Below are 26,479 nucleotides of genomic sequence, written 5' to 3'. Positions count from 1 at the left end.
CCAGGTCGATTCGTTCTACAAAAGCGATGAGAAGAGCACCAAATCTCTGCCAAATTAAACCTACATCCAATTAGCTTATTTGGTCCAAATATCAATCAAAGTACTAGGGAGGAGCAAGTGAAAAGTTTCCGGACTGGTGAAGAGATGGCGTTAGTAAAGTTAAAATTTATTGCATATTAATATATGTTGGCCAATAACATAATTCAAGTATCAATTTGAAAAAATGGTTCAAATGGCTCTGAGCGCTATGGGACTTAACTTCTGAAGTCATCAGTCCCCTAGAACTTAGAACTACTTAAACCTAACTAACCTAAGGACATCACACACACGCATGCCCGAGGCAGGATTCGAATCTGCGACCGTAGCGGTCGCGCAGTTCCAGACTGTAGCGCCTAGAACCGCTCGGCCACCCCGGCCGGCATCAATTTGAACTTCGGAAGAGTATTTTACGGCATTGTAAGAAGTCACGTTATATTATGTTTCGTTCAAATTGATATTCTGGACTAACGTTCCATTATTACTTTCTGTTTCAGACGATTTATCGCGAACGAAATTTCATCTAAATCTGGTGAAGTCTGCGCCTTCGTTTTCAGCTATTAAATATGGACGACTGAAATCAAATTCCACTCACTCCCTATCTACAGATATCTGTTTTTGCAGAACCTTTTAAATTCAATGAAAAGATGAAGAAAGGATAAAAACTTTTCCCTCTACCGCCATACGTGTGGTTCAAATGGTTCAAATGGCTCTGAGCACTATGGGATTCAACATCTTAGGTCATAAGTCCCCTAGAACTTAGAACTACTTAAACCTAACTAACCCAAGGACATCACACACACCCATGCCCGAGGCAGGATTCGAACCTGCGACCGTAGCAGTCCCGCGGTTCCGGACTGCAGCGCCAGAACCGCTAGACCACCGCGGCCGGCCATACGTGTGCCAAAGCCGTGTAGCCCAACAGATAATTAAGCTCAATAAACGTCGATTGTGATAGGACTATAGGCGTTTAAAATCTGAACAACAAAATGCTCAAAAAATCAACAGATATGATATGATTGAATCTGAAATACAATAAGAGCTAATAAGATTACTGAGTAAGAAAGACAACTTACCTACGCTGCCTATTGGAAAAATAACATCTAGGTAGCACACCAACCAGGCGTGAAATGACAAAAAATACAGTCGTTAGAATGTTTGGCCATCTTTATGACTTGGAAGCTCTTCAGAACCGTTAAAGGTAATTGAACTTCGAAGATAATAGTACACTTCCGGTACAAGTAGCACAGCACTGTGATAACAGGTGATACACACGAGGAGAGAACCAACAAGGAAGAGGAAACCACTGCCACATGGCCTTTCGACCTGTAGACGATGATAAGGTTCAGAGGGACGTGTGGGCTTTTTCAAAGAAATCCCGAAGTGTTTTAGATTTTAGTGAGGATATTCACAAATTTACAAACTTTTTAGCCTTGTCACTTAATTTCAGTTTTTTTTATTTATCATTTTAAAAATTTACTTCGTTTGAATTTGCAGTCCTCAGAATGAATGTATTTTTTAAACAGTAAATGAACAGAAAGGGAATCGAGATGAGGTGTATTTCAGAAGTCAAAAGAGGTCTTAGCACAAGGATGCTACTACCATAATATGATATACCATGACGAACATTAATTACGCGAGTCGAAATGTCCATTTCATGCAGTTCCGTTCGCAGTTCTCGCTCCGAAATTGGTTGAGACCGGCCTGCGTTCACTGACACCAGCGGTTCCTAAAGAGTTTTAAACCGATTTTCATTTACAATGCATGACATTCGTCTCCAGCCCCTGCCGATCACCATTTTTTTACGCCGTTACAATGCATAACGGGCAGCTTCATTCACAGTATGGTATTTGGGATGTTCATACGCCATTCTGCCGTATATCCCAGTGAACCTGTATTACTGCACTCATTCCTACAGACGACTGGTACACACACACACACACACACACACACACACACACACACACCTTCGCTGCCGTGAATTACGTCACATTGCGGTTTACTGGTCGTATTTCTTCTTCTGCAGTCCGGTTCACACGCCTTGCGTGTTAAAACGTTTCTGTACTAGAAAAGCTATGCTATAACCTATAGCAGTACTTGAGTCCAACGGGCGCAACAAATGTTTTTCAGTATCAGGTTACCTGAAATTAAATGATAGTTTGCGGGTGAAACTTCAACATATTGTGACTTGTTTGATACATAAATACCGTAAATACCGACAAGTCCGTGCTAATCTTAAGTTACAGTTTCGGCACATACATGTAGTCAGTCACAGTCACTCATCATAGGTAGCTTACGGTACTCAGCCGAAACCGTTACCAAAAGGATTACCAATCCGATTATCTGTGACCGAATGCTCCCTCTAATATTATCGAAATCGATCTCTTTGAACGTTCAGTTTCAGGTCGCGATTTGCACAGTACGCCACGTTGATTTTGCTATTCAAATCCACAATTTACACATAAAAATCGGAATTTCGCGTGTACGTCTTTCTCACTCGTACGCGTTCGCTTTGCAGCAGTTCACAGTTAAATTTAAAACATAATATTGGAAAAATTTCACATCTACTCAGAGAGCTTAATTCACGCATCCGAACATGATGATAGATGAGCTATGAATCGTCTCTGAAGTAAGTAAGCAATTGTCATACTCCACTAGATATGCGCGAACGTACTGTCCTCCGATTGGCTAATCTACATCATAGCCAATCTGATATTAGTTTTAAACCGCGCAATGCCGCAGCTTTCGCTTTTCGCCAATCACAACCTAATTGCTTTTACGAAAACTTTATTAAATGAACAAATTAGGAAATTCACAGTTAACAAAATAACTCCTCCTTTAAATAACGGAACTACCGTAACACTTTTCTTGTTTCTCTAGTCCAGTTAACTGGCACGTTACAAAAGTCCCCGGATAGTATTATTCACTCTCGTATGTACAACCACAGTTCTCACGCTCAGTTAATGGACATAACAGTATTCATTTACTCAAGTATGGAACTGTCTCCTCCCTGCTGTCCGACTTCCGTAGGCGCGATGTAAGGCGCTACACCACAACATGACCAGCTATTACCAGTTCTAGGCCGTCCACAGCTCTGCAAAGCGACCAGTGTCTTTTTTTTAAGCGAGTGATTAACATTTCGCCTGCTGATTATATGTCTGCAGACTTACAAAAACTGCCCCAGCACGGAGACATTTAGACGTTGAAAGTCGTTTATTGTTGGATTGAGCATCAGCGTCAACGTGCCGGCATAACTTGTTCACCAGGAATCTCACAGAGAGAGAGCTTTCCTGGAACTATATTACGTTTACTGCGACGATTGCTAAACAGAAAGCCAATGCTTAACGCGAACTGCGGAGTTGCAATAGATCACAAACCTGTTAGTTCACCTGTGAAGCAGCGATGCCTGGAATCCAGTAGCGCGATACAGCTAGACAGCTACATACACATCAGGCAGGCCCATACAGATCAGGGCTACGTACCACCTATTATGCAGGAGCTTACTACGCAATTACAGGCTTAATCGCTGTCCGTTGTGCTACAGCGTGCGAGCCAGAGAAACCTGTGCCGCAGCAGTTCGTTACAACACGTAACCTTCGCCGCGAAACAACGGTGATTAAAAGACATAATAATAATAATAATAATAATAATAGGCCTAATTGTAATACTCGCTGTAGTCAGTTCAACCGGAATTGATACTGGAGGCAGAAACACGATAAAGAAGTATCAATAAACAACAGCCAGCAAGCAAGCAGCGCCTGAAAGTCGAGCTGTAAGAACGTGGGAGAAGAAAAATGTAGTTTTCTGTTTTTTCTTTTTTTTATACAGGGATGGTTAGAGAGCAAACCACAACAAAGTGACAACGTTTACGAGCAGAAGAAACGAGATTAGCGTCAAAATTGGTGTCTACGTACTAGAGGAAGTGAATTTTTACCACCTTTGAAGCAAAGTAACGCGCGACGGACGAAGCATGGAGATACAAGAAGCAGACTGGCACAAATAAAAAGAGTATTCTTCGTCGAAAGAGGTCTTCTAATATCAAAAATAGGCCCTAAGTTGAAAATTTGATCCTGGAGTACAGCATTGTATGTGTCTGGATCTTGGATTCGGGGAAAGCGGGAGAGAGACGGGTAAAGAATAGCACTGAAGCGCTAGGGATGAGGTGTTACGCAAGTATCCTACAAATCAAGTGCTCTGATAGCGAGCAAGGAGTTTCACCGCAGAATCGGTGATGAAATTAATGTGTAGAAAATAGAGAAGGGAAGAATGTACAGGACGGTAGGATGTGTGTTAAGACTTTAACTAACAACTTTCACGGTAACAGAGAGAACCGTTGAGAGCAAAAACTGTATGGTAAGACGATATTGGAATTTTGATCAACAAATAGTTTCAGCGAGAAACAAACCGATGTTTTCGTTTGACACAGTACATTGTACGAAATACGTGATAAGGAGTGCTGATGCTAATGCGTTAATGTGGAACCGATTTACGCTAGAAAACAAATTTGTTCCAAATTGTGACCGCAGGTGCAAATCTGGAGCTGTACACTGTGTGTATGATGGTATGACAACCAACTTTCATTTGTCGAGCCAGTGCTGCATTGAAAGAGTATCGCCGACTGAAAGGTCTGAGGAGAAGCGCGATATCATTCAATGATTCAAAGAACATGATAATGAAATTCGAAAACGCGTGTGAGCTTGGTATGGTACGTGTAAGTGGAAGTTACTCAAGAGGTTGTAAGTGGAAGTTACTCAAGAGGTTGCTCTTGCTGTCAATGACCAAGCAGCACAAGGCCCGGGGCCGGAGTGGCCGAGCGGTTCTAGGCGCTTCAGCCTGGAACCGCGCGACCGCTACGGTCGCCGGTTCGAATCGTGCCTCGGGCATGGATGTGTGTGATGTCCTTAGGTTAGTTAGGTTTAAGTAGTTCTAAGTTCTAGGGACTGATGACCTCAGATGGTAAGTCCCATAGTGCTCAGAGCCATTTGAACATGGCCCGGGTATTGCTAGTGTTCGTGTACTGTCTCGAGAATTTTTCATCCCATGGTCAAGTACGTGGAGTTTTCGGATCTATTTTACACTGATTCCCATAAAAGATCTAGACGATGCAACAACTGAATCCTCCTCTTTAGTTTCTGACTCGGATAGAAGTTGATGACATGTGGCCGGACAATATTCTATGGAGCGGCAAGCCACATTTTACACTACGGGGTGCAGCGAATGCACAGATCTGCTGAATTTAGGGTACCATTAAAGGAAGCGCCACTGCACTGGCCGAATGTGACTGATTGCTGTGGATTCACAATCACCTTAATTCTCGGTCCGTTCTTCATTGAAGAGGATACACCCAGAGGGCTTGACTGGTCTACAGAGACGACTGCACGACTAGCTCTGAGGATGTCTAAAAGGACGCGTTTACCCGGCACACGTTGGGTCTCTACTTGATCTGAAAGCCAGTATACAGGAACACGGTGGCTCAGATTCCAACGTAACTGCTGCGAGCAACTTTTGATCACCTCGTTTTACGGATGCAACATGTCATCGACATCTCTGGTACTCATACTGAACAAACTGTGAAAGCGGCGGTTAATAATAGCATCAACATTATGCCTTTCTTATTTGTTTGACCTTTTCTCCCCAGGTCCCGTTCCTAATACATTAGATATGGAAACGTTTCTACACGTCTTTCTTGCATTTTCCATAGCAGCACCCGATTTTCACCTGGCGGCCAAAGTACGAACTAACTTTTCCCAGCATAAATCGGTTGTGCATTAACGCATTAGAACATCTATCAAGTTGCGCTGCCATATATCAATTAACACCCACTCTGGACCTATGTGACTAGCTGCACTTTAATTATAACCAACCGGTATATCGTTTCCTAGTTATGAAACTGTCAACCATAGTGTCAGTTTCGAACGACTGTTCATTACGCCTGATTTGCTTACTAAAAAGAAAAAGAAAAAAGTGTTCACAGAGTTCACTTTCCACATAATTACTGGCGTCAGCTCATCGCCGCAGTGAATTCGGAACATGTAACACCTGCATAGCCCATACTGCTTCCCACATTTCCACACCTCACATGAGGAGAAATGTTTCTTCATTGACATGTGCTGCGTGAATTGTCGTTCGATATCCCCACCGAAAGACATCAGGTTACCTTCAATTCGGAAGGTGGATGTACTCAGCGACTGTATGTGACTTATGAATTATAGAGTGCAGCAATCAGTCGTGCTTTTTAGATTTTATTATGCAAATCCAGATTTCGGCTAGTAGCTAGCCAGTCACAGCGCGCTATTTTTTATTCTCAATGCATGTAAGTCCCTGTTGTTCGGGTGTCAGCCACAGTTCTTTGAGTATTCACAGATAATTTTTCGCGATAGTACAAAACGAGCCGCCCTTCTTTGAACTTTTTCAATATCATCCGTCAGTCCCACCTGATACGGATCCCACACCGCATAGTAATACTCCAGAATAGGGCGGACAAGTGTAGTGTAAGCAGTTTCTTTAGTAGATCTGTTGCACCTTCTAAGTGTTCTGCCAATGAATCGCAGTCTTTGGTTCGCTCTACCCACAACATTATCTATGTGATCCTTCCAATTTAGGGTATTTGTAATTGTAATCCCTAAGTACTTAGTTGAATTTACAGCCTTCAGATTTGTGTGACTTGTCGCGTAATCGAAATTTATCAGATTTCTTTTAGTACTCATGTGAATAACTTCACCACACAGAAATCATGTCTAAATCGTTTTGCAATTCATTTTGGTCATTTGACGACTTTACAAGACGTAAATGGCAGCATCATCTGCAATAACCTAAGAGGGCTACTCAGATTGTCTCCTACGTCGTTAATATAGATCAGGAACAATAGAGGGCCTATGAGACTTCCTTGGGGAACGCCGCATATTACTTCTGTTTTACTCGATGACTTTCCGTCGATTACTACGAACTACAACCTTTCTGATAGGAAATCACGAATCCAGTCGCACAACTGAGACGATATTCCATAGGCACACAGTGTGGTTGGAAGACTCTTGTGAGGACCGGTGTAGAAAGCCTTCTGAAAATCTAAAAATATGGAGTCAATTTGACATCCCCTGTCGATGGCACTCATTACTTCATGAGTATAAAGAGCTAATTGTGTTCCGCAAGAACGATATTTTCTGAATCCGTGGTGACTATGTGTCAATAATTCGTTTTCTTCGAGGTACTTCATAATGTTCGAATACAGTATATGTTCCAACACCCTACCGCAAATCGACGTTAGTGATATGGGCCGGTAATTCAGCGGATTACTCCTATTTCCCTCTTTGGATATTGGTGTGACTTGAGCAACTTTCCAGTCTTTAGGTACGGAACTTTCTGTGAGCGAGCGGTTGTATATAATTGCTAAATATGGAGCTATTGCATCTGCATACTCTGAAAGGAACCTGACTGGACCGGAAGCCTAGCCTGTGTTAAATGATTTAAGCTGCTTTGCTACACCGAGGATATCTACTTCTATGTTTCTCATCTTCGCAGTTTTTCTTGATTAGAATTCAGGAATATTTACTTTGTCTTCTTTAGTGAAGGAGTTTCGGAAAGCCGTGTTTAATAACTCTGCTTTGGTGGCTCTGTCATCAGTGACTTAACCGTTGTTATCGCACAGTGAAGGTATTGATTGCGTCTTGCCACTTGCGTGCTTTATATATGACCAAAGTCTCTTTGGGTTTTCTGCCAGTTTCCGAGACAGAGTTTCGTTATGGATATTATAAAAAGCATCTCGCATGGAAGCACGCGCCATATTTCGAACTTCTGTAAAACTTTGCCAATCTTGGGGATTCTGCGTTCTTTTAAATTTGGCACGCTTTTTCGTTGCTTCTGCAACAACGATCTGACTCGTTTCGTGTACCATGGGGGATCAGAACCATCACTTATTAATTTATGTGGTACATATCTCTCAATTGCCGTCGATACTATCTCTTCGAAATCATTCCACATCTTTTCTACGCTTAGATGATCAGCACGGAAGGAGTGGAGATGGTCTAAGGCGTTAAGAGAATTTTTATCAGCTCTTTAAATAGATGTAGTTTGCGTTTCTTTTTGATGCTTGTGGGTGTTACGGTATTCAGCCTAGCAGCAACTACCTCGTGGTCGCTAATCCCTGTATTCGTCATGCTACTTCCTTTCTGTCCAGGATTATTTGTTGCTAAGAGGTCAAGTGTGCTATCGCAACCATGCAACCATTTACGCTTCGAGTGGGCTCATGTACTAATTGTTCAAACTAATTTCCTGAGAAAGCATTCAGTACAATTTCTAAAGACGTTTTATGTCTGCCGCCGGCTTTAGACGTGTAATTCTTCCAGCATATCGAGGGTAGATTGAAGTCACCGCCTACTATAATTGTATGATTGGGATACCTATTTGAAATGAGACTCAAATTTTCTTTGAACTGTTGACAACTATATCTTCTGAGTCGGGGGTCGGTAAAATGATCCAATTATAAGTTTAGTCCGATTGTCAAGTATAACCTCTACCCACACTATTTCGCAGGAAGTATCTACTTCAATTTCACTACAAGGCAAACTACTTCTGACAGCAGTAAATAGCCGACCACCAACTGTATTTAATCTATCCTTTCTGAACACTGTTAGATCGTTTGAAAAAATTTCGGATGAACTTATTTCCGGCTTTAGCCAGCTTTCTGTACCCATAACTATTTGAGCTTCAGTGCTTTCTATTATTGCTCGCTATCTTCACTACAGCCTGTATATTTTCTTGATTTTCTATTTTCACTTAGCATCTGTCAACAGTTACACTGTCTGCATATCAGTATTTAGTTTTTTAATAGTCAGGATGATGTACATTCCAAGTGCACTCATGCTTCTAACAAATACTAAAGAATTTCACGGTTGTTTCAGGAATTGAACTGGATAACATGCGCCACCATTTTCACTGATTGGCACTTGAGTAAATAGGTGTTTTTCCAGGGGAAAACAAGCTACAGACGAACCGCGTGATCAGCAAGTGGACTAGAAAGTAGCCGATGACCGAGTAACCCAGAAACATAATAGCTAGGGTAATTACAATACGTGCATTCACCACTGCTATTATAATAATTATAGGATACTAATGAAGCACGTACAGGAAAACTGACAAAAAATGCACACAGCTGCAAATAGTTTATTTCTGATAAAAAATTTTAATTTGGCCTTTGGAAATTATTCATTAGCCACATGACAACAACCAAACCATGTTTTCATCGAGTTACATTCTGGTATTTTCACTGGAGTTAAGGAGTTCAGCGCGCCGGTACGTTCTGATTGTTTTCCACTTTGCTTCCAAGGCATGCAGAGAAAGACCTCATTAAATAGCCACACCAGTGCCCAAGTAATCTCCGCTTTACGTGAGCGTTATGCCACCCAGAAACCACGGTAGATTATTATTTTGATAGTAACAAGCGAGAGATAAGCAACAGTAACCTCAATCACGCCAAATGACGGACACATGGGTATAACGTGAAGGAAAATTTTGGATGGTTTCAGTATACACTTGCGGGATCAGAATGCTTCACGTATCACAACTAGCGAAAACAGTGTGTCAGTTTCATGTTCGCCTCGATAGCTGAGGGGTGCCGGCACGGTAGCTCAGCGTGTTCCGTCAGGGAGCTGGCTGGCTTCTGCAGTATAAAACTGAGCGAAGGCATCAACAACGGTCATCAACAGATAACGTGGCACGGCCGCTACGACCAAACACAAAAAAGTGGTCAGCGCGTCAGAATGCCAAGCAAAGAGGTCCAGGTTCGATTCCCCGTCCGCTCAGGGACTGGGAGGCCGACGTGGCGCCAACTCAAAGGACTTGCACCACGCGACCGGTCTACCGACGGCAGGCCCTAGCCACACGACATCCACTCATTCATTCACTGACGTAGCAATATATGGAGACAGCGGAATGTAAACCCAAAAAAGCAACGCATTAAAATAAAACTAATGTTTTTTAGCCGTAAGTGGAAACGAACGATATTTAACAGCAAACCAAAGACATAGTACGGCCGATATCAGGTTTTTATGGCAAAATCAAGCAACTGTTTATTCCTAAAATGAATAACGACTGCAGAATATTTCCAACAACTACAGAAAAAAATCTGACAAGTGGCCTAAATTCCGACGGCAGATTCATTAACAGAAACGTTACCGGGGTCAACTACATTGGGCGAGTCTAAACTTTTTAGCAGTCGTCTATGGATGATTTCGAGAATCAAAACAAGGTCAGCAGTTCCAACGAATGTATGTCGCACAAAACGTTCTTATTGAGCTACACGTTACAGCATCACATAACGTACAGAAATACGACACACAAGCAACTACAAGGCGAAGTAAAACATAATAGAAAATACGAAATTCACAAACACGAGTTATATATATATATATGGGATGTCCCTTCTGAGAGTTAAGCAACTTTGATTCCATCAGGAACCGTTGTGCACAGCGACCGTAGATAGCAAGGAGAGAGAGGCACACAGCAGTCAGTCGCAACCCCATTAGTTTTTATCACACCTGCATATCTAGATTTCGGCTATCAATAGCCATCTTAAGTGCATTTTCGTTACAATTCAACAGACCGTGGCAGTTCATGACACTTCCTCCTGAGAGTGCATTTCGCACCTTTTCAAGCTCAACTTGAGAGGAACATACAAAAGTTAGGCCTTGATTTTTATAGAGTGAAGCTGTGTACTGGCTCTGCCTCAACAAAATAGGAGACACTTTAGTCTGTCGGCATGAGTGATAGTTATATGGCAAGCTGTGCCGAAGTACGATTTCCTTTAATTACCGCGACAGTATGGACGGCACTGTAGTTAGTATGCACCTGGCAGTTTTCATTTTAGTTGCCTATTGGCCACAGATTTATCACTTTTCACTATAAACGTAAAGGAATTCGTATTCCGACACACTTTTTGTATAACTATCTCTCGCTGCAATAGATTAAAGTGTTTCTTATCTTCTCCAAAAGAAGAAGTGACTAACCTAAGCCGCGCGGAGTGGCCGCGTGGTTTGAGGCGTCATGTCACGGACTGTGCGGCCCCTCCCGCCGGAGATTCGAGTCCTCCCTCGGGCATGGGTGTGTGTGTTGTTCTTAGCATAAGTTAGGTTAAGTAGTGTGTAAGTCTAGGGACCGATGACCTAAGCAGTTTGGTCCCTTAGGAGTTCACACACATTTTGACTAACCTAACTAATGGAATGAATAAAATGCATCCGAATATCACATTCACAGTTGAACATCAGACAACTGAAGAAAGTAATTTCATTGATATGACTTTCTAGTCACAAAAAAATACCTTCCTAATATATAGAAAAGCCACTAACACTGTTGTTGCCATTAACAACACGTCACGTCATTCAAGCCACCGTGAAATCACTGTCTCCAGGTCAGCAGTGAACCGTATGCTCTGCATCCCCATCAGCGGAGGAGATGCATGTAAAGGAAGGGACATACTTGAATTTATAGCCCAAAATAATGGAAATAATACCTCTCTCAAACGCCCAAGTCGAAAAAATTCTCAGTAAGTTACAGAAACCTCCATCACCTTTGCAAGCTAAAAGCGAAATGCAAAAATTTGCCAGTCTTCCATTCCTTGTCAATCTGTCATATAAAATAGCAATTTCTTTTAGACCACAGAATATAAAAATATCCTTCCGCAGACTACAAAATAAAATTGTTCACAATAATAAAACCACTGGAGAGTAACATCAAAAGTGTGGCACCTACAAACTCACATGCTCCTGTTCTTGTCTTATTCAGGACAAACAGGAGGAAATTTTGCAATCCATTACAAAGAAAAAGTGAATGCCTTTCATCTCAAAATCTTAAACAAGTCCAGTTTTGCGTCACACATTGCACATCATGAACATCTGATGATGAGCCAGCAGTGGGTCTAAAACTAGTTAATCTCACAATAAATTTTACCAAAAATCATAAAAAGAGACTGGTTGCATATTTATATCCAAATAACTATTCAAATCGCAATTGCAGTTGGACGACCACAATGAATATAATGAGATCTTACGGTCGGGTCATAGCATGACGCTACGAAAATATGATTTGTCCCTCCCCCTACGAAAACGAGCCTGAAAAGGCTCGACAATTAGTTTATGGGAATCTAGATAATTAAGAATGTAAATGTTGATTTGTACAAAATCGTGAATCTCCGAAAGTTCTTCACAGATTGCTTTGAAATTTTGAAACACGTTGCATTGGTATATGCGCCTTTTTATGTGCCTACAAAAGTTCCGCATATAATATGTAAATATATAAATAATAATCATAGGGTAAATATATATATATATATATATATATATATATATATATATATATATATGTTCGTTTGTTCCAAATCTTAAATCTCTGAAAGTTCTTCACCAATTGCTTCGAAATTATGACAAAACGTTGCATTCGAATACGCGCGTTTTTATACACCTATTTTAATATATATAGATATAGTGTGGCACAGATAAATTTACAGAAACGAAGAACTGAAATGGACTTACCATTTATTTGCAATTATAAATACAGTAAAAAATACATTTATAAAAAATGTTGAAAGTGACCCAATGTGATATCAATACACAGCTGTGCACGTCTAAGGACATTCAGATAAACCCGGCGTAAAGTTTGGATATCGATGGCGGCAACTTCACGACTGCTGTTGTCTTTCAGTTCCCATATTGTGTGTGGATTTATTTCATAGACCCTGCTCTCCAAGTCTCCCCATAGGAAAAAATCGCATGTTGTTAGATCCCGCGAAAGTGGTGGCAGTTAATGTTTGCTGACAGGTCTGTCCTCAGTGAAGACATCATGGGCTCGTTCCAGGTATACCTTAGATGTGGGCATGTTGCCCCATTTGCTGGAAGAAGCACTATTGTGTTTCATATTCAATGAGTTGAGCGCAAAACGTATAAAAATTTTGAAATATGCAACCATGTAGAGTGCAGTGTCAAAAAATACCGGTGTAATGATGCGCGTTCCTGTTACATCACACTAACGCCGATTTTTCCATGATGGAGTGGTTGGTTGGTGACAACGTTAGGGCTTTCCGTTGCCCAGCACCTCGTGCTCTGTGAATTCACATGACAGCCAAGATGAAACCATGTTTCATTACTCAGGATGTAATGGAAGGGTTCTAACAAACCATCGTTGATGTTATTCAAAAGCCACGTGCAGTAATCTACACGTTTCTGGCTGTCAGCTTCCCGTAGCTGTGCACAATCTTCAGACGGTATGACTTCAAATTAAGACTTTTCAATAACTGCTGGCAACTCTTCCTACTTACAAGGGCCTCTTAGGCCAATTTACGTGTAGACTTCCGCGGGCTCTTAATAATTATTGAGCTAAAGTCTGCAATAACTTGTGGTGTGCGAACTGAAGGAATTCACTGTCGTTTTACGTCTTGCACAGATACGTAGGTGCGTCGGTTTTTATACAGTCTCTCTATTGCTCTCTTTGCTGGTAGTTCGCTATCAGGATATTTGACCCTGAAAATTTCGCGAGTTTCCTTAATCGAACCTGTTTTCACATATGCTTCCATAATTTCAATTTTTTCTTCTGTCAAGAAAGTTATTTCGCAGACCGAAAAGAGAGACGTGGTAACTTCACTGATGAAGTAAACTGAAATGCAGGCTGTTAAGGAAGGTACGAGCACATGGAATAAGTTCACAGATGTGTGAGTAGCTCGAAGACTTCTTAAATAATAGAACCCAGAATTCGATGACGAGTGTTCATCAGAGACAGTGTGATAGGACCGCTGTTGTTCTCCATATACATAAATGATTTGGCGGACAGGGTGGGAAGCAATCTGCGATTGGTTGCTGGTGATGCCGTGGTGTAGGGTAAGGTGTCGAAATTGAGTGACTGTAGGAAGATACAAGAGGACTTAGACAAATTTTCGAGTTGGTGTGATGAATGGCAGCTAGTCCTAAATGTGGAGAAACGTAAGTTAATGCGGATGAGTAGGAAGGTCAAACATGCAATATTCGGACACAGTATCGCTAGTATCCTGCATGACACAGTCAAGTCGTTTAAATATCTGGGCGTAGCGTTGCAAAGCGATATGAAATGGAATGGGCGTATGAGAACTGTGGTAGAGATGGCGAATGGTCGACTTCGGTTTATTGGGAGAATTTTAGGGAAGAGTGGTTCACCTGTAAAGGAGTTCGCATATAGGGCACTGGTGCAACCTTATTCTTGAGTTCTGCTCGAATGTTTGGGGCCGGCCGGAGTGGCCGTTCGGTTCTAGGCGCTACAACCTGGAACAGAGCGACCGCTACGGTCGCAGGTTCGAATCCTGCCTCGGGCATGGATGTGTGTGATGTCCTTAGGTTAGTTAGGTTTAATTAGTTCTAAGTTCTAGGCGACTGATGACCTCAGAAGTTAAGTTGCATAGTGCTCAGAGCCATCTGAACCATTTGAATGTTTGGGGTCCGCACTAGGTCGAAGCATCGTACCATTGAAGCGTCGTAGCATCGAAGCAAGAGGCGAGCTGCCAGAGTTGTTACCGACGTTCTTTTCGAAGAAGGCGACTTTCTTTTCGAGAAATACTGTTGAGAAAATTTCGGAAACCGACATTTGAAGCTGATTGCCGAACGATTCGGCTACCGCCAACATACGTCCCGCGTAAGGACCACGAAGATGAGATACGAAAAATTAGGGCTCATACGGAGGTGTACAGACAGTCGTTTTCCCCTCGCTCTACTTACGGGTGGAACAGGAGGGGAAAAAATGTTCAAATGTGTGTGAAATGTTATGGGACTTTACTGCTAAGGTCATCAGTCCCTAAGGTTACACACTACTTAACCTAAATTATCCTAAGGACAAACACACACACACCCATGCCCGAGGGAGGACTCTAACCTCCGCCGGGACCAGCCGCACAGCCCATGACTGCAGCGCCTGAGACCGCTCGGCTAATCCCGCACGGCGAACAGGAGGGGAAATGAAAAGTAGTGGTACAGGGTACCCTCCGCCAGGCACCGTATGCTGGCTTCCGGAGTATCTATGTAGATGAATGCCAATAGAAAACGCTAACAGTCGATTATCTTGTAAAACTGACTGTTTATTTCTGAAGTCGAAATCTTGCATTCGCATTCAAACAGGAGGCCGGCTAATTTTAACTGCACCATCCTGTATTTTCAAACGTTGTTAGCAAATAGGAAAGTTGTATTTATGGCTTATTGGCTTATCTGAAGATGCAATAACAAGAGACAAGGGTCAAGGTCGGAGACCGGTAGGAAGAGGACAGAGGGGTGGCAGGAAATTGACATAGAAAACGAGATGGAGGAGCTGGAGAGAGAGGAGGGAGAACGTGTGGATAGAGAAGGGGGAAGGATGCGGAGATGGACAAAGAGAGGGGGAGGAGGAGATGGAGACAAGCAGGGGGACGCCCGGGTTCCCGGGTTCGATTCCCGGCGGGGTCAGGGATTTTCTCTGCCTCGTGATGACTGGGTGTTGCGTGATGTCCTTAGGTTAGTTAGTTCTAAGTTCTAGTGGACTGATGACTATAGATATTAAGTCCCATAGTGCTCAGAGCCAAGCAGGTGGATGGAGAAGATTAGGGCGTAATATCCAATACCCATGCGTGGTTTTTCTTTTTCCATTTAACCAGAGCCACAGCAACGCATGATTGGGAACAGCTGGTAACCTAATATTTTCATAGTGACTGGTGGCAGTATTGTGTGTGTGTGTGTGTGTGTGTGTGTGTGTGTGTGTGTGTGTGTGTGTGCGGGCACGCGCGTGCGCTCACGCACCCGGTTGCTAACGTAATATGTGCACACATTTTGGTCACTGTAGTTATTTAAGTTTATCAAAACTAGACATGATTGCCTTATTGGGATCGCCGCGATCGTTCTTTGAATAAAAATATGGCATTTCAGTTTTTGATCGCTATTTCTTATTTTCGATAACCGGTTTCAGCATAGCAGCCCATCTTCCGATCTGTTAGATAAAGTTAAAATATAATTAACAAGAGAGATATAGTTACTGATAGAACTTTCTTAGTTTACAAAAAGTAATTTTGAAATGTATTAAATGCCAGCATACCACATATTGCAGTTACTTTATCTAACTTTATCTAACAATTCGGAAGACGGTCAGATAGCCTGAAACCAGTTATCGAAAATAAAAAATAGCGATCAAAGACTGAAATGCCATACTCTTTTCTTTTTTACTTATTTAAGTGTTGTCTTCAGTGGCAGTGAAATGTGCGTTTTAAATTACGTTGTGGCAAGACAGCTTCGTAAATTTGAACTGGCTGTATTGGTATACACAGAGGCCAATAAAATAAAAATGAAAAATATTGGAGTGTTGAGTTCAGTTCCAACGCTAAGCGCGGCGCCTTGTTGCAGGAAGCGCGGGCAGCGGGCAGGCGGCGAGATACGGTGGGCGGGTCGCGACGCCGCGCCGCGCCGCGCCGCGCCACGCAGACAATGGAGCTCTCGCCTTGCCTGCCTTTCCGCAGACGCGGAGCCGGCGGCGTCGGAGAGGCGAGGAGGGGGAGGGTCTGGCTTATCAAGTGGGGCAGCAGCTGCATTCCAGTCAGCGGGCAGGAAGCCGCCAATCTGGACGGCGCTGCTTGTGTGTCACGAAGAGCGGCCGGCCGGCCTCCTCTCCAGGACCCACCGCGCGAGGCGCTGCACCTACTCTTAACACGCCTTTTTTTGTCACGCGACTTCACACTGGTTTGATGCAGCTCGCCACGACTTCCTCTTCTGTTCCAACCTCTCCGTCTCAGAGCAGCACTTACACAGGCGCGGATTCATGGGGAAAGGGGGTGGAAGTTGGGGGTGGAGGATTGTGGGCATGTCACCCTCCGCTCTCTCTTCCCCAAAAAAGCAATTTAGTAGAAGCGTTTATATTTTTTTTACTTACATCAGTTTCCAAATTTCCCACCTAACTTTCGAGAAATCAAGTACACTACTGGCAATTAAAATTGCTACACCACGAAGATGACGTGCTAAAGACGCGAAATTTAACCGACAGGAAGAAGATGCAAATGACTAGCTTTTCAGAGCAGTCATACAAGGTTGGCGCCGGTGGTGACACCTACAACGTGCTGACATGAGGAAAGTTTCCAACCGATTTCTCATACACAAACAGCACTTGACCGGCGTTGCCTGGTCAAACGTTGTTGTGATCCCTCGTGTAAGGAAGAGGAATGCGTGCCATCACGTTTCCGACTTTGATAAAGGTCGGATTGTAGCCTATCGCGATTGCAGTTTATCGTATCGCGAGATTGCTGCTCGCGTTGGTCGACATCCAATGACTGTTAGCAGAATATGAAATTGGTGGGTTCAGGAGGGTAATACGGAACGCCGTGCTGCATCCCAATGGCCTCGTATCACTAGCAGTCGAGATGACAGGCATCTAAACCGCATTGCTGTAACGGATCGTGCAGCCACGTTTCGATCCCTGAGTCAACAGATGGGGACGTTTGCAAGACAACAACCATCTGCACGAACAATTCGACTACGTTTGCAGCAGCATGGACTATCAGCTCGGAGACCATGGCTGCGGTCACCCTTTACGCTGCATCACAGACAGGGGCGCCTGCGATGGTGTACTCAGCGACGAACCTGGGTGCATGAATGGAAAAACGTAATTTTTTCGGATGAATCCAGGTTCTGTTTACAGCATCGTGATGGTCGCAACCGTGTCTAGCGACATCGCGGTGAACGCACATTGGAAGCGTGTATTCGTCATCGCCATACTGGCGTATCGCCTGACGAGATGGTATGGGGTACCATTGGTTACACGTGTCGGTCACCTCTTGTTCGCATTGACGGCACTTTGAACAGTGGACGTTACATTTCAGATGTGTTACGAACCGTGGCTCTACCCTTCATTCGATCCCTGCGAAGCCCTACATTTCAGCAGGATAATGCACGACCGCATGTTGCAGGACCTGTACGGGCCTTTCTGCATACAGAAAATGATCGACTGCTGCCCTGGCCACCAAATTCTCCAGATCTCTCACCAATTGAAAACGTCTGGTCAATGGTGGCCGAGCAACTGGCTCGTCACAATACGCTAGTCACTACTCTTGATGAACTGTGATATCGTGTTGAAGCTGCATGGGCAACTGTACCTGTACACGCCATCCAAGCTCTGTTTGACTCAATGCCCAGGCGTATCACGGCCGTTATTACGGCCAGAGGTGGTTGTTCTGGGTACTGATTTCTCAGGATCTATGCACCCAAATTGCGTGAAAATGTATTCACATGTCAGTTCTAGTATAATATATTTGTCCAATGAATACCCGTTTATCATCTGCATTTCTTCTTGGTGTAGCAATTTTAATGGACAGTAGTGTAACATAACAATTGTGGGTCTGGAAAATGGCGATGAATTCTAGAAATTAGAAGCTACGATAAACATAGGGGGACGTTTCAGTCGCTGGTTGCAGTATCCATAACAATTGGGATCTAAATTTATCTGCGTTGTGCCTGACTACTTCATCTCATAATGAACGTAATACTTGTCGACGAAGATATTAAACCGCTGGAGTGAATCTGTCCCCCAGCGCTTGTTTTAACACTAGATTTCGCTAATAAACTCTCTTGCCTGGACGTACTACAGAGCAGTACGCAGTTTTGGCTGCTCTCGTCATTGCAATAGTTTTCTACACTGCTGGTCGGGGCACTGGCTCAAGACTTGTTATCTGTAACCACTGCGCTACGATAAAAAATTATTACTGTTTATCCACAGGATCGGCATGTTATGTTAGTGGTAAGGGGTGGCGGGATGCCCTCCTGTCGCTACCCTGTAGCCACCTGTTCCCTCCCTCACCCTCCCCGACCATTTCGCCAGGATGGAAGCTCTGTACCACATCTAGCCGCATCTAGTGTCATCCTATGTGAAAATGTGAGAACCTTTTTTGAAATGTTAGGGAATCGCGTAACTGTGGCGGGGCTTGGATACCAGCCATGTATTCGCTTGGTCGGATGTGGGAAACCGCCTAAGAATCACATAGAGGCTAGCCGGCACGCCGGCCCTCGTCGTTTTTGTAAATCCATCGGGTGGACTCGGTTGGGAGCCGCGGCGCCTCGCCGATTACCGCAGACGCCGTGCTAACAGCGCGATAGTATTTGCGCGGTAACGATAAATTAGTATTAATAGCAAAGTAAATTAACAAGTTTTCACTCATTTATAACATGTTAGTTTGAACCTATTGTTGACAATCGATTTTCTGTTTGCATTTTCTAATAGATTTTTCGTTTGGAGTCCAATAGCACGGACGAGCTATACTGCTGCGGGTGAGGTATCGTATCGTCATCTTTGCATACCAGCGGCAATTCAGTAGGAATAGACTTACTCTTCGCAATAACGATTATTAGTCGTTCAACTACGAGAGCGCGCTCAAAAGTAATGCCTCCGAATTTTTTATGTGAAAACTCATAAAGCTTTTTAAATAAAACAAATGTTACTAACATTCTGCATCTTAATTCTTCATATTTAGATATTTATTTGTCAACATAGTCACCCTGGCGATCAACAGATTTCTGCCAATAAGAGACCCATTTGTTGATTCCGTGCCACGCGGAGTGGCCGTGCGGTTTAAGACCCCATGTCACGGATTGCGCGGACTCTTCCACCGGGTCGGCCGACGTGGCCGAGCGGTTCTAGGCGCTTCGGTCTGGAACCGCGCGACCGCTACCTTCGCAGGTTCGAATCCTGCCTCGAGCATGAATGTGTGTGATGTCCTTAGGTTAGTTAGGTTTAAGTAGTTCTAAGTTCTAGGGAACTGATGACCTCAGATGTTAAGTCCCATAGTGCTCGGAGCGATTTGAATCTCCCACCGGAGGTTCGAGTCTTCCCTCGGCCATGGGTGTATGTGTTGTTCTTAGCGTAAGTTAGTTTCAGTAGTGTGTAAGTCTAGGGACCGATGATCTCAGCAGTTTGGTCCCTTAGGAATTCACACACATTTGAACATTTTCGTTGATTCCGTCGCTGTAGGGTGTTTGTTAACGGAGCCACACCTCACCTCTGCTCTCACCGCTTCGTCACTATCAAAGTGAGATACTCAAAGGTGTTCTTTAACTTTTGGGAACAGATGAAAATCGGATGGGGTCAAGTGGGAACTGTTTGGAGGATAATCGATGACAGTGAACCCAAGGCGTCGGATTTTTGGAGGCGTCGCAACGCTCGTGTGTGGTCTGACATTGTCATGCTGAAGAAGAGGGTGCTCCATGGGTGGACGAACTCTTCGAACACGAAAGTCTATTGCAGCACCGTGTTTCCCGTGCACCTACATACTTACGTTACACCGCCATGTTATATGTTACAAGTCGGGTCTCTAGCGGCAGAAGGCTGCAAATATGTACACGTAAAGTATAAAGATATAGAACGTGAATAACGTGCATTTATTAAAAAAAATACTTTAAGAGTTTTCACGTAAACAATTCGGAGGCAAGATCAATGCTGGCAATGACACGCATTGTCGAGACTACCAGACAGTGGATGACTTGGCAGCAACAGAGTAGGCTAATTTGGAACGAACAGTGACCTGTCTCTTTGGCAAAACAATGCTCCACTCTGTCACTAGCGAGATGTGTCACAACTATTAGAGGAATACATCACGGACTGAGGGTACTTCCCTGCACCCATCCCCACTCCCCTCCACCTAACGTCAATCATAATTTGCACCGTATCTTGGACCTAGATACGACCTATTTCTTTGACTTGTGAGCTGAGATTCAGACGGTATGGATCAGGACAGTTCGCCAACGCTTTTGCTTCTCTTGTAGTCCATTGCGCGACCCGTCGCGGCCGCCATTGTGTGAAAGAGGACGGTACACGGAACTGAGTTGGTGTCTCTAATTTAGATGCTCGTGAGTGTACTAGTGAGAATCGTACCGACCACCTACTCTAATCTAGCGTTTTTTAAATTAATTGATTAATTAATTATTTCACAGTACGGAGGATATCTGCTACCTGAACACTTAAGATAGTTAATAATGTCATAATTCGCAATAAAATTCCAAATGAATGAAGAACTGCAGTCACTATTCTCATGTTCAAGAAAGGAGATAAGAAGGTCCCAACCAATTACAGAGGGATAAATCTAATAATCCCACTTCCAAAGAAATCAGGTGCTAACAGGTATGGATACAACCGAAATATCAATTTAGTGAGTCATGGTTGCAAAATACTAACACGAATTCTTTACAGACGAATGGAAAAACTAGTAGAAGCCGACCTCGGGGAAGATCAGTTTGGATTCCGTAGAAATTCTGGAACACGTGAGGCAATACTGACCTTACGACTTATCTTAGAAGAAAGATTAAGGAAAGGCAAACCTACGTTTCTAGCATTTGTAGACTTAGACAAAACTTTTGACAATGCTGACTGAAGCACTCTCTTTCAAATTCCGAAGTTAGCAGTGGTAAAATAAGGGGCTGAACGGCTGTTTACAACTTGTACAGAAACCAGACGGCAGTTATGCGACGCGAGGGGCTTGAAAGGGAAGCAGTGGTTGAGAAGGGAGTAGGCCAGGGTTGTAGCCTAACCTCGATGTTATTCAATCTGCATATTGAGCAAGAAGTAAAGGAAACCAAAGAAAAATTTGGAGTAGGAATTAAAGTCCAGAGAGAAGATATAAAAATCTTTGAGGTTTGCCGATGACATTGTAATTCTGTCAGAGACAGCAAAGGACTTGGAAGAGCACTTGAACGAAATGGACAGTGTCTTGAAAGGAGGATATAAGATGAGCGTCAACAAACGCAAAACAAGGAAAACGGACAGTAGCCGAATTAAATCAGTTGTTGCTGAGGGAAAGACTAGGCGAGAAGAGCGTTTCTGAAGAAGAGAAATTTGTTAATATCGAGTATAGATTTAAGAGCCAGGAAGTCTTTTCTGAAGGTATTTGTATGGTGTGTAGGCATGTATGGGCCAACGGCCTTGCCGCAGTGGTAACACCGGTTCCCGTCAGATCACCGAAGTTAAGCGCTGTTGGGCTGGACTAGCTCTTGGATGGGTGACCGTCCGGGCAGCCCAGCGCTGTTGGCAGCTGGGGTGCACTCAGCCCTTGTGAGGCGAACTGAGGAGCTACTTGACTGAGAATTAGCGGCTCCGGTCTCGTAAACTGACATACAGCCGGGAGAGCGGTTTGCTGACCATATGCCCCTCCATATCCGATCCAGTGACGCCTAGGGGCTGAGGATGACGCGGCGGCCGGTCGGTACCGTCGGGCCTCCCAAGGCATGTTCGGATGGAGTTTATTTTAGTAGCTATGTATGGAAGCGAAACATGGACATTAAACAGATTAGACAAGAAGAGGACAGAAGCTTTGGAAATGTGGTGCTACAAAAGAATGCAGAAGATTAGATAGGTAGATCATATAACTAATGAGGAGGTACTGAAAAGAATTGGGGAGAAAATAAATTTGAGGCACAACCTGACTAGAAGATCAGTTGATAGGACACCTTCTGCGACGTCAAGAGATCACCAATTTAGTACTGGAGGGAACTGTGTGGGGGTAAAACTCACAGAGGGAGACCAAGAGATGGATATAGTAAGCAGATTCAGAATGTTGTAGGTTGCACTAATAACTCTGAGGTGAATAGTCTTGCACAGGATAGGGTAGCATGGAGAGCTGCATCAAACCAATCTTCGGACTGAACACAGTAACAACAAATCTACTCAGTTCATTTCTTAAACACATAACAGAAATAAATGAAATAAAATTTTAAAAAATTACAACCCTTGCAGAGGATCCGGTAGGACATGTACAGAAGTAGTACTCATTGTTAGACAGGTTGTAGAAAGGTCCACTGAATACAACAGATCTACTTACCTCTGTTTCATTGAATCACTCAAGGCTTTAGGTAGGGTTTTGTTTACAGAAGTGATAAACCTGCTGTACGGTCGAGGCATTACTTCCAACTTAATAAAAACAGTTGAAAATATTTATTCAACAACTACATCCAGGTGAAAATTGTTTTCAGGTTAACTAGCTGTATACCAGTTAATAGTGGTATCAGACAAGGTATTTTTTAATATGGTCATGGACGAGATGATAAAGAAGTATTGGCTGGTAATGGCTATAGAACGGAGGACATGAAAGGCAACATCTCAATCGCGACTTCCCTACTGAGTGGATCGGTCGTGTTATTACCATTTTCAAGTTGTGAAAATTGCTGATCTGACACGGTTAGAGTTTTGTTTTGGTATTGACTAAAGGCAGAAGTTTACAGACAAAATCTGCATACACCAGACCGAGTAAGTAAGTCTACGTAAGGAACACTGACGTCCTCATAAAGTAATACAGATGCGCCAGGAGAAGGAACCGGACAGCATCTGCGTGTAATAAAGTGCACCGAGGTTCATGGTGGACTTATCGAACATATATTATAAGCTGTTTAAAACTGTGAACAATGTTGTATTTATTGTGAATTATTCAAAATGTATCACGAACTGTTTCAAATTTGTAACCCGATGAATATATGTTATTTTATCCATGTTGGATCTTGTGAACTCCGCGGCCGTTGACGATAGTGGCTGGTTGCGTCACTCTACAAATAAATAAATACATAAAGACAACTAACACGTTAACTAAAATAACCATAGTAAATATTTACACGTGTTTCTCACAGAAACCATTCGAAATATACTACATACTCATGAGCCGCGCTTCTACAGATGAACATTTCAGTAACCCCTGAGTATGCATTGTCCCCACTCCCCCCCCCCCCCCTCCGCCCCCGAGACACACTGTGTAGCGAACCACAAAAGAAAATGTCTGCTTCTGGACACTCCAGTTCACGGTAGAACAGCGTAGCCCGAAGCACAACTCGGCCAGTGGAAAGAGAGGGCACGCTTATTGCAGTCAACAGTGCAGCGCAGTACGATATAAACATCCTGCTCGGCATGCATTAGGCTTTGTGGCAGTCGCACAGTCCTCAGGGAGCCGAGGCAGGATGCAGTAATATCTACGCTCCTATCTAACATGCACATGTCTCGTATGCAACAGCAACTGCAGTGTCTCCATGGCACCAAATTTGTATTTTATTTTAGTTCTTGCGTCATCACTAGTTTGATGTGGCCTGCCACGACTTCCTTTCCTGTTCCAATCTTTTGATCTCAAGATAGCAATTACATTTGACGTCCTTGAGGTTTGGTTGTATGTTCCTATTGCTGTCTTACCTTATATGTGTTGCCCTCGATGGCTGCCTATGATATTATGAAAGCTGCTTCCTATCGTCTTAACGAAAATGGTTAAAATGGCTCTGAGCACTATGGGACTCAACTTTTGAGGTCATTAGTTGCCTAGAACTTAGAACTAGTTAAACCTAACTAACCTAAGGATTCGAACCTGCGACCGTAGCGGTCTCGCGGTTCCGGACCGCAACGCCTAGAACCGCATGGCCACTTAGGCCGGCTATCGGCTTAACGTATGTTCTACCAGCCTCTTCTTCTAGTCAGCGTAATAGACATCTTGCTTTTCTCGCCAATTCTATGAAGAATTTCCTCATTTTCCATCTTATCAGTCTACCTAACTTTCAATATTATTCTATAGCACCACACTATAAACACAAAGACTGTCATCTTTTCCGATCTTCCCACAGTCCAAGATCTACTTACCTACGCTGCTGTGCTCCTAAACCAAATTCGCAGAAATTCGTTTCTTAAATTAAGGCCAAAGTTTGATACTATTAGATTACATTCGACCAGGAATTTTGTCTTTGTCCGTGCTAGTCTGCTTCTAATTTTCTTCTTTCCCCGTCCCCCATGCCTTATCTTGCTTCCAAGGTAAATTATGCACACTTCGTCTACTACATGGCGTCCAATTTTCAAGCTAAGTTTGGTGCTAATTTCATTTCCACTTATCTTCAGTTATTTAGCTTTTGAAACTTCCTGGCAGATTAAAACTGTGTGCCCGACCGAGACTCGAACTCGGGACCTTTGCCTTTCGCGGGCAAGTGCTCTACCATCTGAGCTACCGAAGCACGACTCACGACCGGTACTCACAGCTTTACTTCTGCCAGTATCCGTCTCCTACCTTCCAAACTTTACAGAAGTTCTCCTGCGAACCTTGCAGAACTAGCACTCCTGAAAGAAAGGATACTGCGGAGACATGGCTTAGCCACAGCCTGGGGGATGTTTCCAGAATGAGATTTTCACTCTGCAGCGGACTGTGCGCTGATATGAAACTTCCTGGCAGATTAAAACTGTGTGCTCGACCGAGACTCGACCTCGGGACCTTTGCCTTTCGCGGGCAAGCACTTGCCCGCGAAAGGCAAAGGTCCCGAGTTCGAGTCACGGTCGGGCACACAGTTTTAATCTGCCAGGAAGTTTCATATCAGCGCACAGTCCGCCGCAGAGTGAAAATCTCATTCTATTTAGCTTTTCTTTGGATATCTCTCAACCCATGTTCTGGGCTCAGTATACTGTTACTTCCACTCAGTAGGTCCTATTTTTCCCTACTTTCACAAACAATAGCGTTGTCAGCAAATATTATCACTGATACCCTTTCACCATGAATTTTAAGCCACTTTATGAGACTTCCATTAATTTCCTCGGTTGCTACTGCGATCTATAGATTGAACAATAGTTGAGAAAGACTGCATCCCTGCCTTAAAGTATTTTTAAAAAATGGTTCAAATGGCTCTGAGCACTATGGGACTCAACTGCTGTGGTCATCAGTCCCCTAGAACTTAGAACTACTTAAACCTAACTAACCTAAGGACATCACAAACACCCATGCCCGAGGCAGGATTCGAACCTGCGACCGTAGCAGCCGCGCGGCTCCGGACTGGAGCGCCTAGAACCGCACGGCCACCGCGGCCGGCGGTATTTTTAATCCCGAGCACTTCTCTGTGGGTATCCTATTTTTTTGTCCCCTCTTGAGTCTTGTAAATATTGTATTTTATTCACCTATATCTATAATGTATACATATTTTTCTAAGCATGTAAAACACATTGCGCCTCTTTCCATTTTCTCTAAGTGGACAAAGTCCATGAAAGTATATTGACTGGGTCGAGCTGCATCTCTGTAGCCTTTTCTTTTCTCAAACTTACACGCACCCAACAAACCCTTTCAATGAATCACCCACATTATCACTGCTTTAAAGAGGTATACAAACACATCTATTCCGCAGATCAAGCTGACAGTGAGTTACATTACTGCGTAACACGTATGCGGAAAAAGAAATAGCTCTACGGCATCTTCGAGTTATACCGAGAACTTCTGTCCTTCCTCTTATATCATCAATCGCTAAACTGTGAGAAAACCATGACAGACTTTTTCAGAAAATAGTACATACACCACAGCCCTGAAGGGGGCATAGGCAGTCGGTTTCATTGAACGGGATCTTCGCATACTAAAAGCTTTATCACAACGAAACACGCGTTTGAAAGTATCACGAGTTACATCAGATATTACCAACAAACTGGAAGGAGACAGTAGAAATCCGTGAGAAAT

General features: G+C 43.4%; 1 protein-coding gene and 1 pseudogene across 4 annotated transcripts in view; one reads left to right on the top strand and one right to left on the bottom strand.

The window, feature by feature from the left end:
- The window catches only part of LOC124777424 (ras-like GTP-binding protein RhoL), a 325,071-nt gene that overhangs the window by 134,422 nt on the left and 164,170 nt on the right, over nucleotides 1-26,479 (bottom strand). The window lies entirely within an intron of this gene.
- On the top strand, nucleotides 21,948-22,065 carry LOC124778202 (annotated as a pseudogene).

The sequence above is a fragment of the Schistocerca piceifrons genome, chromosome 2 (genome assembly GCF_021461385.2).
Source record: "Schistocerca piceifrons isolate TAMUIC-IGC-003096 chromosome 2, iqSchPice1.1, whole genome shotgun sequence".
In the NCBI taxonomy this organism is placed as follows: Eukaryota; Metazoa; Arthropoda; class Insecta; order Orthoptera; family Acrididae; genus Schistocerca; species Schistocerca piceifrons.
The sequence above is the reverse complement of the archived record's forward strand: the minus strand, read 5'-3'. Positions and strand labels throughout refer to the sequence as shown.